This window comes from Saccoglossus kowalevskii, chromosome 5 (genome assembly GCF_978046115.1).
Source record: "Saccoglossus kowalevskii chromosome 5, keSacKowa6.1, whole genome shotgun sequence".
Classification (NCBI taxonomy): Eukaryota; Metazoa; Hemichordata; class Enteropneusta; family Harrimaniidae; genus Saccoglossus; species Saccoglossus kowalevskii.
In genome coordinates this window covers 17,480,381-17,494,261 of record NC_140645.1, presented here as the reverse complement: position 1 = coordinate 17,494,261, position 13,881 = coordinate 17,480,381, and the positions used below count along the sequence as shown (strand labels likewise).

The 13,881-nt window shown below is 37.6% G+C and overlaps 1 long non-coding RNA gene across 1 annotated transcript in view; it reads left to right on the top strand.

The window, feature by feature from the left end:
- Window positions 1–13,356: 13,356 nt before the first annotated feature.
- The window catches only part of LOC146745822 (uncharacterized), a 6,355-nt gene continuing 5,830 nt past the window's right edge, over window positions 13,357–13,881 (top strand). The window contains exon 1 of the long non-coding RNA XR_014929519.1: window positions 13,357–13,419. This is a non-coding gene — a long non-coding RNA (uncharacterized LOC146745822). The remainder of the gene's footprint in view (window positions 13,420–13,881) is intronic.

Sequence of the window (13,881 nt, the reverse complement as noted above, 5' to 3'; positions counted from 1 at the left end):
ACATGATTGTAAGTATTAAACAAAAAATCTTACTTTCGAAAGTTCGTATTCTTGACTGTGACCGATCCTGGACGTACTTTTTTAGACTGACGACTGCCGTTTTCGGAACGAAGCCTCACTTGCGGTACTTAACTGTACAGCAGCAATTTTCTTGGGGCACTGTTGTGGCGTCACAAACACGTGACCGTTCAATCGAGCCTCGATCGAGCGGGTATCTTTTTCTTCCCTGTATACACGTATTTGTATGCCAGTATGTCACCCTTGTCACCCCTGGGTAATTTATTTTTCTTTCTATGTGTTTCTTTATAAGATGGTGGTATTTGAAACTAGGTGTCGCATTTTGTAGTTCTGGAGATATAGTTCGTCGAACTTTACGGACTAAATTTTATGAATGTATCCATGATCTTGTGTCCAGAACACAGACAAAAACAACTCACAGGGACGTCCATAGACCTCTTTCTTAAGTCGAGCGCCCTTTATTTCTATGTTGACCCAGTGCCATGCTGAAAGATGAAATCTGCGCTATGTTTATGAAGTTTTCATGATTGGTTTGTGATAGTAGCTGTAGACCCAATTTGGAACAATATCTTAGTTTTATCAAAGACACTAGAGAAGAGGGACATGCAACTGCGGCAAACATGAAAGGAAAGTAACGGAAGTTCCGTGCAACATCTCTTGGGGGACGGGACAGCTATGCAAACAGATGTTTGGCATCCCGCGTCGTCACGTGACCAATATCTTTTTCTACGCCGTGCCGTGAGTGTGATCTTGTTTCCCTCTCAGTTCGTGTACTATTCGTGAAAATAACTATCAAATTCGTCATCAAAGCAGTTTTTATTCAACAGTATCTTATATTCACAGTCTTTGGCATCAGGTAAGTGTTGTCTATTCATGTTTCCATTTACACGAGAGAATGAATGAGCAGCAATCGACTTTGTGTTTTTTGTGGAACCCCTTTCCAACCAAATTGTCCATTTAACGAACGTTTAATTAAACTTTTTTGTTAGAGTAGTTTATAAAATGTGCTGATATCATATTTTTTATTTCAAAATCTACTTGAAAAAGTGTGATTTCTTATTTCTCCGATCACTTCGAAAACGTAAACAATGAAATGATTTCAAGATGGCAGACCATCGACCGACTTTGTCTGTGTTTTTTGTGGAACCCCTTTTCAACCAAATTGTCCATTTAACGAACGTTTAATTAAACTTTTTTGTTAAAGTAGTTTATAAAATGTGCTGATATCATATTTTTTATTTCAAAATCTACTTGAAAAAATGTGATTTCTTATTTCTCCGATCACTTCGAAAACGTAAACAATGAACTAATTTTAAGATGGCAGACCATGGACCGACTTTGTCTGTGTTTTTGTGGAACCCCTTTTCAACCAAATTTTCCATTTAACGAACGTTTAATTAAACTTTTTTGTTAGAGTAGTTCATGAAATTTGCTGATATCATTATTTTTATTTCAAATTCTACTTGAAAAAAATGTAATTTCTTATTTCTCCGATCACTTCGAAAGCATAAACAATGAACTGGTTTCAAGATGGCAGACCATCGATCGACTTTGTGTTTTTTGTTGAACTATTTTTCAACCAAATTTTCATTTTAACAAAAGTTTAATTAAACTTTTTCGTTTGTATAGTTCATGTGTGGTTAATAATATTCTGTTGTATTTTAATGTTTCCTTGCTATGTGCATTTCACCCATTAACTGATTTCTTCCCATGGTAGCTAAGATTGTATTTCTTAATGTATTTCAGTTATGCCTTACAAAATTCGCATGGGAAAACGTGAAAAACACCATCGTAAGAAAAGGGCTGAAAAAGCAGCACTTAAAAGAAAACATAATGCAGCAAAAACATTATGTTCCCTGATGTTTTCCACTGACAGTACATCAGATGAGACCTGTCTAATGTCCACTGAGGATGGCATTACTGGTAATGACAGTGTTGTTAGAAATATAGATAAAGAAGAGACGACTTCTGTGGTCATAGACGAAATGACTGACAGCACATCATATCAGACTCCTCGTGAGTCTACTGAGGTTAGCTTTACTGGTAATGACAGTGGTGTTAGAGATGTAGATGAAGAGAGGACTCCTGTACCCATAGAAGGAAATACAACATAAGCAGCTCCCTTTATTCCAGAGATAGCATTGTCAACTCCAATATCCACAAGCTGTAATGCAAGCACCATGCTGTCGCAAGTCACTACTTGTATGTTACCGGTTACACCAATTCCTCATAATCTATGCGTGGTAATGAATTTTGAACATATGGTAACATTTCTTAAGTCATGTGAACTACCTGAAAGATGGATAAATTATTCAAACTCTAAGGAAATGAAATTTTTATACATGGAACAAGCTGGTGATAAAAAAGAGCCACATATCACAAAGTCTGTCACCGTCAACAGTGACTATACACGGGAAGCAAGAATTTTGTGTACCAATGAGAATAAGAAAAGTCCCCTTGAACAGTTTTCAGAAAAAATAGCCCGTCCTACAACAGTTCTTGCTATCATTTATGCTGTCAACAATTGTCCAATTTGTATTGGTAACCCTGATGAAAGGTTCCATGAAATGTTGGAATCAAGAAATGGTGTGGTAAGAAGTAATGCGAAAGGTGCTCCTCCGATTGCACAGCGCCACTACATGCCCGTCACCGATCAGAGGGGAATTATTTACAATTATACGTTAAGGACTGTGGAATTATCACAAGTGATGAAAAAGACAGATGTGCTCCCTGTCATTCATTTAGAAATACATTGTTTGCCATGGTTACAAATGACCGTAAAAGAAAGGCTGGTAGTATGACTGAGAAAACTTCTGCCAGTAGTAGTGTTCCACTGTCGTCGTTAACTGCTAGTGAAATGCACAGTAGAACATTAAACATAATAAAAGCAAAGCGGCGAGCTGAGGCAACTGTGGGACGATTGAAGAATAAACTAAAGGAAAACATAATGAATGAAGGTGTTATTTTAGATAATGATACTTCCGACAGTCTCCAAGAAATTATGAAGATGTCTGAAAGCATGGTAGAAGAAGAGAATGGTGAAGGGTCATTTAGATGTTTATTTTGGCAACAACAAAAGGCTGCTCTACAGTGTCACGACAAGAGAGGACATAGATGGCATCCCATGTTCATCAAGTGGTGCCTAAACTTGAAGCTGAGGTCTGCTGCAGTATATCGGACACTCAGAGATTCTGGCGTACTTGAACTGCCTAATGAAAGAACACTAATTGACTATACCCAGTGGACTAAACCAACAACAGGATTCACCAGTGCTGCTTTTGAACAGCTGTATAGAGAAACAAATTTTGACAAACTTGAAGATCATCAGAAATATTTGGTTCTTTTACATGATGAGCTCAGAATCAAAGCAGACCTTGTTTTTGAGAAAAGTACCGGATCACTAGTGGGATTTGTAAATGTTGGAGATGTTGGTAATTCCTTGATGGAATATCAGAAAAATATAGAAAGTGGTGGTGCGTCTGGATCTACTCAAGATATTGCCAAATATATCCTTGCTTTCATGGTCCGCGGTGTCACAATACGTCTTCAATATCCACTGGCACATTTCCCAACAAACACCATCACGTCAGATTTTCTTCAGCCATTATTTTGGGAAGCTGTTGAATGGTTGGAGACGATTGGATTCAAAGTAATTGCATCCACCGCAGATGGTGCTTCAGCTAATCGCCGCTTCATTGGAATGCATGGGGATGGTCAAACTGATCAATTGGTGTATTCTACAGATAATCCATTTGCTGAAGATGTGAGAAAATTATACTTTTTTTCTGATGTGCCCCATCTGATTAAGACTACACGAAATTGCTGGGCTAACTCCGGATTCCATAATAAAAAGAGAATGTTATGGGTGAGTTTCTTTATAATTATTAATTATTTTTAACATTGCAGAATCATGGAGTGATATTTGCTTATTTAAATTTATATGTCAATCCTGCTCATTAATTCATATTCATTTGTTGTTGCATAGAGCGACTAGGAATTAAATAATGAATACATGTACATTGTAGATTCAAGCAGAGTACATTAATGTCACGTAACTTAAGTACCGATATTGTTGTGTTGACATGTAAATTATTGTATATGTGTGGTATACAGTTCTTTTATAATAAGTCACTGTTCATTGATCACATACTTTACAGAATGGTGAACATATCACATGGAGTACAATTATTAATTTGTATAACGCGGACTGGGAACGAGAAGGACTGTTCCTAGCAAATAAATTGAAGTATGCGCATGTATATCTGTCATCCTTCTCTCGTATGAAAGTCAAGTATGCAGCCCAGGTAAGCTTTTTATAGTATTTATGGTTATGTCTACTTTCATTTTATTGTGATGCTTACATGCATGGTTTTAGATGGGAGTATTTGCACGTATGGAAAGACCAAAGGGTTTAATTTTAATTAGAGGAGGGCAAAAAAAACCATGGTTGACCACTTCTACAGTCATTGTGCAAGATACTCCCAATTGCAAGTTTAGAGTGTCTGCCTAGGAATTGTTACCACAGCATGCAGTTTTTTGAGATATTTAACGTTTGGTATTTCCTGGCTTAAAATGCCGAACAATAAAATGGAATTTCAATGTTTTAACTCCAAATTATTAAACATTAACATTAGACAACATTCTGATATTGGAATTCTTTTTCTCTATTTGGGCCAATTCCAACTTATGTCCACAGAATTTAAAGCAACCGCAAACAACATTGATCAGTAGTGTTTCCAAGTAGAATACTTCATACAGAACAATAACGACGGGGAGTATCTTGCACAATGACTGTAGAAGTGGTCAACCATGTTTCAACCATGAAGATAGATGATAGATTTATGCTCAAAATGTGTGGTTACTTATCAATATTCTGTGATATTATGTACATTTCTTAGGTTCTGAGTACGCGTGTAGCCAATGCCATAGAAACATTCTATGGTAATGGTCAACAAGCAACAGTGCAGTTCATAAGGAATTTTGACAGGTTTTTTGACTGCCTCAATGTAAGAAGCATGAATGAAGGATTATTTACCAGGAAACCAGATCTATGTCCGTACAGGTCTGTTGACGATCCACGGTTGAAAGTGAGTAATAGTTTACAACAGTAAGATAGCATGCACATGAGTGTGTTATATAATGATGTGCTGCACACATTTTGCATGTCCTATGCCCCCAGGCATGCATGTATCTCCTGAACCCAAGAGTAAAACACCAAGAATTATTGTATTTTGCATGCAAAAGGATGGGTGTGACTGTGACCTATTTATTTGAAGGATGAATGCCTGTAACAAAATTTGTTTTTATCTTTATTCTAGTGGCTGAGTAAAGACTTTCTAAAGTATCTTGCTGATTGGGATGAAGTTGTAGATGCCAGGGTGAACATATCAAAAAGTGACAGAAATCGAATGAAACTAAGCAGGGAGACTTTGGAAGGTATCCGCATAACAGGTATTGAAGCTGGTTAATTTCAAAAATTGTAATACATTGTAGCTAAATTGAGAATACCATATTTGCTCTGTTAAAAGAGCATCTCTAATAAAAGCACATCAGTTGCATTGTTTGTATAGTGATTCATCATAATGTGATGAATTTTTGTATTTAAAACATTTTTTTGAGTCAATTGACATAAACACTCTACATTGCACAACAAACAAGTACAAAGTCTCCACAAAAATATTACAATTTTTTCAGGTAGTCATGTCGATATGCTAGGACGTTGCTACATTTTTCATAAATTTTCCACATTTTTTTAAATGTTTTCCCAATTTACCTTTTCTGTTTGCAATCAAGTACTCAGTTTTCTGTACCTTCTGAACAAAGTCTTTAATTTCCTCAAATTTCCCTGACATCTGCAATATGATGCATTTTAGAAACACCTTCGCCCTATACATAAGAGCATGTGCCACTAATAAAACAAATACCAATAAGTATGGTTTTACTGAATGTAATTGCACAAAGCTGTTATGTTACAAAATAGTTAATACACATTTTCTCTCTTTCTCTCTCTCTGAAACAGTGAACTCATTTGTCGCCGTAACAAAGTACTTGCTTGGTCAACCTGGAATAGTATGTATATTGTCAGAAAGATTTAATTAAGACCCATTGGAGGCATACTTTGGAAACCAGCGGCAAATGAAAGGTGGCAATGAAGCTCCATCGGTACAGCAGTTTTGCTATAATGCAAATGCACTTCAGTTAAAGTCGTCAAATTTACTAAGAGTTGAAGGAGGAAATGTGTTGATCCAAGCTGATTCTGTAATTGACAACACACCACTGCCTAACCGTCGCCGTAACAACACTGTATAAATTCAGATTTTGTGACATTATAAGCACGATCTATTTTTGTATAAAAGGGCCTTTGTCAACATCTGATTAAATGTATTTTTTGCTTTTGGAGTTTAAATTAACATGCTATATTGGTCAGAAATACTATTGATTGCTTTGAATTTGGCAGGGATGTTCTTGGTGTATTTGTGACAAATAAACATACAGACATGCAACCATTGTGAGAGTGATTTTTGGAATGTGTCATAATGTGCATATGACCCCACAACAAATTTGTATGCTGATTGGCCAGCCACACTTTTGTGATGAGGTTTATTTACATTCAATAGTGTTAATTTCATTGGGCCAGAGGATGGAACAGCAAAGATTGTATGAAATCAGCTGTAAAAAAATAGTGATACCAAATGCCATGTGTTCATGGTCAATATTAAAATCCAATATTGTCCAAGTAAATGTGGGAGTAATAGTTTCAGGTGCAGGACACGCACAATATGTGGGGAAGTGACCGCATAGTGCTTTCTGTGTGTGGAGGGAGGGTCGTCAAAAATACTATTTCAAACAAGCTGGCATCTTCATAATTATAAAATGTATATAAATTACTTCACCAGAAAAAAATTGCACCACTTTTGTGAAAGTATATTTTTAAAAATGGCATGTTAGTAAGTTACAATTTGGTGAGCAACTGTTCCAATTGAATCTCACTATTTTACCCAACCTTGAAAACATTTTTAATTGCTTGCCAATATCTTAAGTTTGAATAAAATAATTTGACTCTCAATGCACTTGTGTTATCAAGTACATTCCCATTTTCTTACAGGCAAAATGACCTAAGTATTGACTAGAGATCTTTATAATTTCATGTCATTTGTGCTGGTATCAGCAAATTTCTGTGACATTATTAATAATTTGAAATTTAAATATTTTAGTGAAATCAAGGAGCAGTACCACCAAACATGTAGAATTTCCTAACTCATTCTTCAATTAAACAGACAATATGGCGATTGAAAACATAATTTTATTTATTTACAAATAAAAAACTTTACAAACTGACCCCTGACCTGTTTAAAGTAGATTCCAGTATCAAAACATTAGGTCAGGGTTTAAACTGTCCACGCTACTTCAGTTCTTTACGAATACCTTTAGAGTCTCTCGATAAATTGGCCGCTTTCAGTTTGAATTCCTCAATGATTTTGCGTGCTGTTGAATGACCACGGATATTTACCAGTAGTTTTATGCACATACACATAAGTTGTAGTGAAGCACTGTCATTCAAACCAGCTGAAAGCTGTGACCAGTATGTCAAGGCCACCCTATCTGCCAACATAGACTCTGTCACAGAATCATGTATTTTTCTATTATGTCTCTGAGTAAAATGGAGCCGAATAAAGTGTTCAACTCGACGAAAAAAAAGATATGCTGTGTCATTAATAGGGAAAAGACCACCACGATTTTCCTTCTCAACCCACTCAGTTGTGTAAGAGAGGAATGTCTTTGATTCAGTTCCTGTGGTCTTCGTTGCAGAGAGGGTTTTGACCATTGATCCAAAAGCTGGTCCACGGCGCTGTAGTTGCTTTGATAATGCCATTGGGATATACCCACATGCATACCTCAGTGCATTCTCCTCAATATTTGTCATTTTTGTGGCTTGATTATTGTCATCATTTAGCTCCTTCCTTTCACGGGCAAGCAGAATCTCATCAAAAAACACTCTGCTAATACTCATAATAATAGCTGCTGAAACTGGTGCATTCACTTTATTGAGCAATAAAGTCACGGTCTGCTTTAACTCTGGTGACAACCTCACCGAGTGGTAACTACTGTAGATGGCTTCTCTGCGACTGGTGTAGAGAAGTTTACCATCTCCTCCAGTTACTGCTGGCCACAGAACTTTAATGAAAGAAATAATCCCTTCTTCCACATCAGCTACCCCATCAATTAATGCAGTGACTGCTGTTTTTGTTTTAGCCACCCCTAATAATATTCTGCTATTCAGAATATCACTTGTCTGTAACTTGCTCATAGCTTGTATAAATAACTGTTTCCCATCCACCATAACATGATACAGTGTATACGTTGGGATATGTATTCGCCCTGTAAAATTAGAATAAAAAAGTTAACACTATAGGCAATAATATTTGGATGGGTGTCATTCTTATTCATAATGCCAATTCTGTAAATTATTCTATTCTACCCTTGGGGTTTCTGTAGTGCAGCTGTTCGAGTTGTAGTGAAGGGCAGCAAGAAGAAGTCTAGAAATAAAAATAAACCCATGATGAGAGTACAATTATATAACATGTATCGTAACGGGATATATGAATACAGTCATCGTGATTTTGTGTGTACATGATTTATATTTACCTGGTGTGCATACCGTGATAGGAAAACCCTATCATCTTGGGTGCAAAGTGATTTATTAGACTATGGAACGCCTCTGTCTGGAATGTTTGATGAGACGGAGACAGTGGCTTCATATCACTGCAGATACTTCTTCCGTTTACAATTGCTGTTTTTTCGCAAGATTTTGAACCTAATAAAAAAATATAATATACAATAAGTCTATGCAGGCTATTCACAATGGACACGATTCTGACCTATTTACTTCTCATTATATATTATATCTCATTGATTCACTTTGATTTATTTACTGTCAGTATTGTATTACTTTCTGGTTTATTTGTAGTTGCTGGAACCTTTTAAATTGTAGTTATTTTTATGTTCACATTTTTCATTAGCATTTTAAAGAATGGTGGGATTTGACTGAATCTAGGGCATAGATCCACTGAACTATGTAGGTCGCCATACAGATACTGTAGACCCATTTATTTTACTGTTTTCATGTTTTGGGCAAGCGAAGGTCACTTGGTTTTAATTTCACAAACTTGTCATCGAAACAACTATATGTATCACGTACACATCACATTATTACAGCCAAGAGTTCATTCATTCACCAATGCAGATATCTCCTCCATGTTGGTGTTTGCCGCTTCAAGTAAACCATAGCCTGACATGGTAGGCATTCACCATTACATGATGGGCATTCGCCATTACATGAAAGGCATTCGCCATTTCCTAATAGGCATTCACCATAACATGATTGGCATTCACCAATACATTGTAGGCATTCACCATTACATGATAGGCATTCGCCATCACATGATAGGGATTCACCATTACATTATAGGCATTCACCATTACCGCCCTTTAATTCCTCTTAAATACAAAACAAATCAGTTGTATGCGTTTATTTTCCAGTACATAAAACTAAAATATTGTTCCAAATTGGGTCTACAGCTACTAACACAAACCAATCATGAAAACTTCATAAACATAGCGCAGATTTCATCTTTCAGCATGGCACTGGGTCAACATAGAAATAAAGGGCGCTCGACTTAAGAAAGAGGTATATGGACGTCCCTGTGAGTTGTTTTTGTCTGTGTTCTGGACACAAGATCATGGATACATTCATGAAATTTAGTCCGTAAAGTTCGACGAACTATATCTCCAGAACTACAAAATGCGACACCTAGTTTCAAATACCACCATCTTATAAAGAAACACATAGAAAGAAAGATAAATTACCCAGGGGTGACAAGGGTGACATACTGGCATACATATACGTGTATACACGGAAGAAAAAGATACCCGCTCGATCGAGGCTCGATTGAACGGTCACGTGTTTGTGACGCCACAACAGTGCCCCAAGAAAATTGCTGCTGTACAGTTAAGTACCGCAAGTGAGGCGGACATGGTCAATAATTTTTTATTGAACTGCCAATAACTTGCGTGTCGGACTATACCATTTAGGTGTGGGGGAGGTGGCTGCGGGAATGGGTGGTTGAGTGTTCAAAAAAGGGGAGGAGCTAGCTTGCGTTAATCACTGCTGTTCACACTTACTCAAGTACTAATCATCTACTTTTATCTCTCTTTCAGGGCAAACATTTGCTAAAAAAATATGTTTATTGAGACAAATAATGTGTGTGATTATGTGTCATTTTTTTACGGTATATCCCTTCTTGGAGGATGTTTTGGCCCTGAAAAGAGCCGTTTTGTTTGTTTTTTTGTTAATTTAGAATGCCGTATCGAATTTGGTTTTAATTTAGGGGGTACTGTTCCGAAATATGGCGTAAAATGTTCGTGACTGCCTCGTCGTCAGTTCTTCCATACCGCTCTCTCCACATAAACTCGTCCAAATACCCAGGCAACATGCTTTTCGACACTCCGTTCATTCCTTTCAGCTTTGCCTTTGCTCTATTCCAGTAACTCTCAATTGCCTGGGTATGGACTCCGGTGACTGGGTCGACGAAATAGCGGCTATGATTAACGGCGGCATATGAATAACGGCCTGTCGATAAAAGGCCATTTTTAACTAAACGAAATAGAAATACGTCAAATGGAATATCAAATTTAAAGTTGAATTAAACAGCAAATCTGAAGCCGAGCGGAATCGAATTAAAAGTTATGGAATTAGTAGAAGAATGAAATAAAGAGTTTGAATAACAAATCTAAAAGTATGCCTGGTAAAATAAACAAGCGTGTTTGCTACTAGGAGTACCCGAGTCGCAGAAGGCCAACAGACCAATGATGGTAATGTGAAAAACTTTCATTTTTATACACCCTTTGAACCAATGGCAATGGAGGTACTACTCCTTCCAACCAATAGTAATTGTTTATTAATGTCTTTGGCGAAATTTTTCCGTGAAAATAACTTGCCCTTTCGGTATGATTGAAAAAAAAAATGAATGTAACAAAGAATGCAACACCTCCAACAAAGAACATAACACCTCAAACAATGCTTGCTAATCGAGGCGGCGCATCAGACGCTGCCGCCAGCGCCCTGCTTCGCACTTAATTTCACACTACTTATGGCGTTAAAATGACGGGCTCATTCATCTCTGACTACGTTTGGTGAGCCTCAATCGAGGAATCGTACATTTACCCAAAGACACTAGAAAAGTGTTTTTGATTCATCTTACATCTTGGTTTTTATACATGCATATGCATTGTTTATTTATATGTCCATTTCTTATGTTGTGTGTTGCGTATTGATGACATCCGGTAGAGGTCAGTAACCGCGTCCTGTGACCCGCAAGTGATCTTTTGTCGTTGGTAATTAACATAAAATGGCGGGCTTTTTGCAAGTCTGCGACCACCACTGTCGTCCTAGATATTCGACTTTTTTTATGGCGAGATAATAACACCAACGAATTGTTTCCCTCTACATTGTGTAAGTTAGATGTGTGTTTGTGTACCACTACTGCTTTTCATAGGTTTTACTGACCGCGTCTCATGATTAACAAGTGATCCTTTGTCGTTGGTAATTAACATAAAATGGCGGGCTTTTTGTAAGTTGCGTCCACTACTGTCGCCCTGGGAATTCGATTTTTTTTCAGATGCGTGTTTGTGTACCACTACTGCTTTCCTTGGGCTTCGGTTTCCCTCTGATTTAAATTGTGTAAGTTAAATATGTATGTGTTTGTGTACCACTATGTCACAGGTTCGGGGTGGTATTATTATTGTTCATACACGAAAGTCACGTGCGAGCACTCGCACACAATAAGCACACCGTGGTACATTATATCATATTTATATACATAAAGCAAGAATTATGGATTCAATATGCATATTGTTCATTTAAATACAATTGTACTCTCACACTCTACAGCAGTCTGGCTTTAGAAATAATTGCCCAAAGAACTTCACATTAATTATCAGTACTAAGTTCTTCCCACATTGCAAACCAAATTAATATGTACTAATTCAATAATTACCCGGCTGGCCACGCTACCGTAACCAACAACTAATCATGAGTTATTTTACAAATACATAAATACAAATTACAATAAAATTACACAGAAACGCTATACACCCAAAGACAATAGAAAAGAAATTATATGTCTTTGATACACCACCACATACGGCTCAACACTGGACGGTCAATGTGCGTGGTCCCACACAGTTAGCGACGACTAGTGCGACGTAAACAGCTGTCTCTCTCTCTCTCTCTCTCCAACGTTTCCTGTATTGACCTTGCTAATATCAACTGCAGATATCCGCTCGTCACGTGCGTACATTCGCCATACAGTAGTTGACCTAGAGAAACGTAGACCCGACAGCAAGTTCCAATCTGAACCCCGGCGTCTACAGCGTGCCCCAGTAAATCCTGCAGAAACTTGACACTACGAAGTTACGACCACTCAGCGCGCCGACCACCACACCTCAGCTAGGTTGTCTAAAGGCGATAATGAAAAATAAAATTCACAGCAAAAATACCTGCATAAGCGTAGTACACAAAATGACTTACAATAATCAAATTACCTGACTGCAAAGCTTCAGTGAACAAACCGGTTAATACCTACAATTGAACACCACCTTTTAAAAGTCATCAAATTTACATTACTCACTTGTCAGTTACAACACAATGCGTTTCACACGACTTGCACAGGCTTCAGTTCATAACTTGATGACTGCCTGCAACGCATGGCTATGATGGCAAACCACTACCTTCCGCACATGATATTTAGTGTGCTCACTCGTCGCTGGTCCCCTGGCAAGTGACTAGCCAAAAGTCTGTCTTTTCTGCCTCGATGTACGAGCCCAGGTGGCCATTTGCTCAGCCAATTAAATTTCATTACTGCTCCACCAGGTGCTATTTAACTTAGCACCAGAACTACTGCCACCAAAATGTGACACACTACTGCTTTCCTTATTTTTTCCACGCAAAAACACTGAAAAAAAATGACCTAAATCTTAACTAGAGCGGTTCAAAGCAGCCTGTACCCTATCTCTGATCTTTATTTTTAAACCTAAAAGCAGCCTATCTCTGATCTTTTTTTTAAACCTAAAAGCAGCCTGTAAAATAAAACAAAGACAGCATGTTACTAATTGGCCTGTCACTCAACCACATCATGCTAACTAGTTGATCTGTCAATCAACCACATCATGCTAACTATCCCACAGCCGCCACCCCCAAACCTAAATGGTTAAGTCCGGCACGCAAGTTATTGGCAGTTCAATTGACCACATCCGGTGAGGCTTCGTTCCGAAATCGGCAGTCGTCGGCCTAAAAAAGGTACGTCCAGGATCGGTGACAATCAAGAATACGAACTTTCGAAAGTAAGATTTTTTGTTTAATACTTACATCCATGTGCCGCGTCATTCATGTTCTTAAAAGGCGGTGGTCGTCTCGCCGCCTCCGGTTCGATATGGAATCATAGCGACGTATACAACGCGTGTAAAGTACACCATTTATTTACATGAAATTCCTGTGCGACGACTACTGACATTTTTGACTTGTTTCTCTTAATATTTACCGTGGTCAAGAATCTCTTGGAAAACGATCCATGGCAACTTGCGGCAAATCTTTATACATACATACAGCAGCATGTTTATACTAGAATATGGCAAATCGTCATTTCTCCGCCAATAACTGAAAACAACGGCGGAGAAGGGAATTTTACTCATATTATTTTCAATGTGTATTTATCCATATTTATCCATATACCTTAGAAAGAGAAGGTCTATGATTTATCGAGGTGAAGTGCAAAATGCGTTCTAGAAAAGAACAACAGTTGCAAC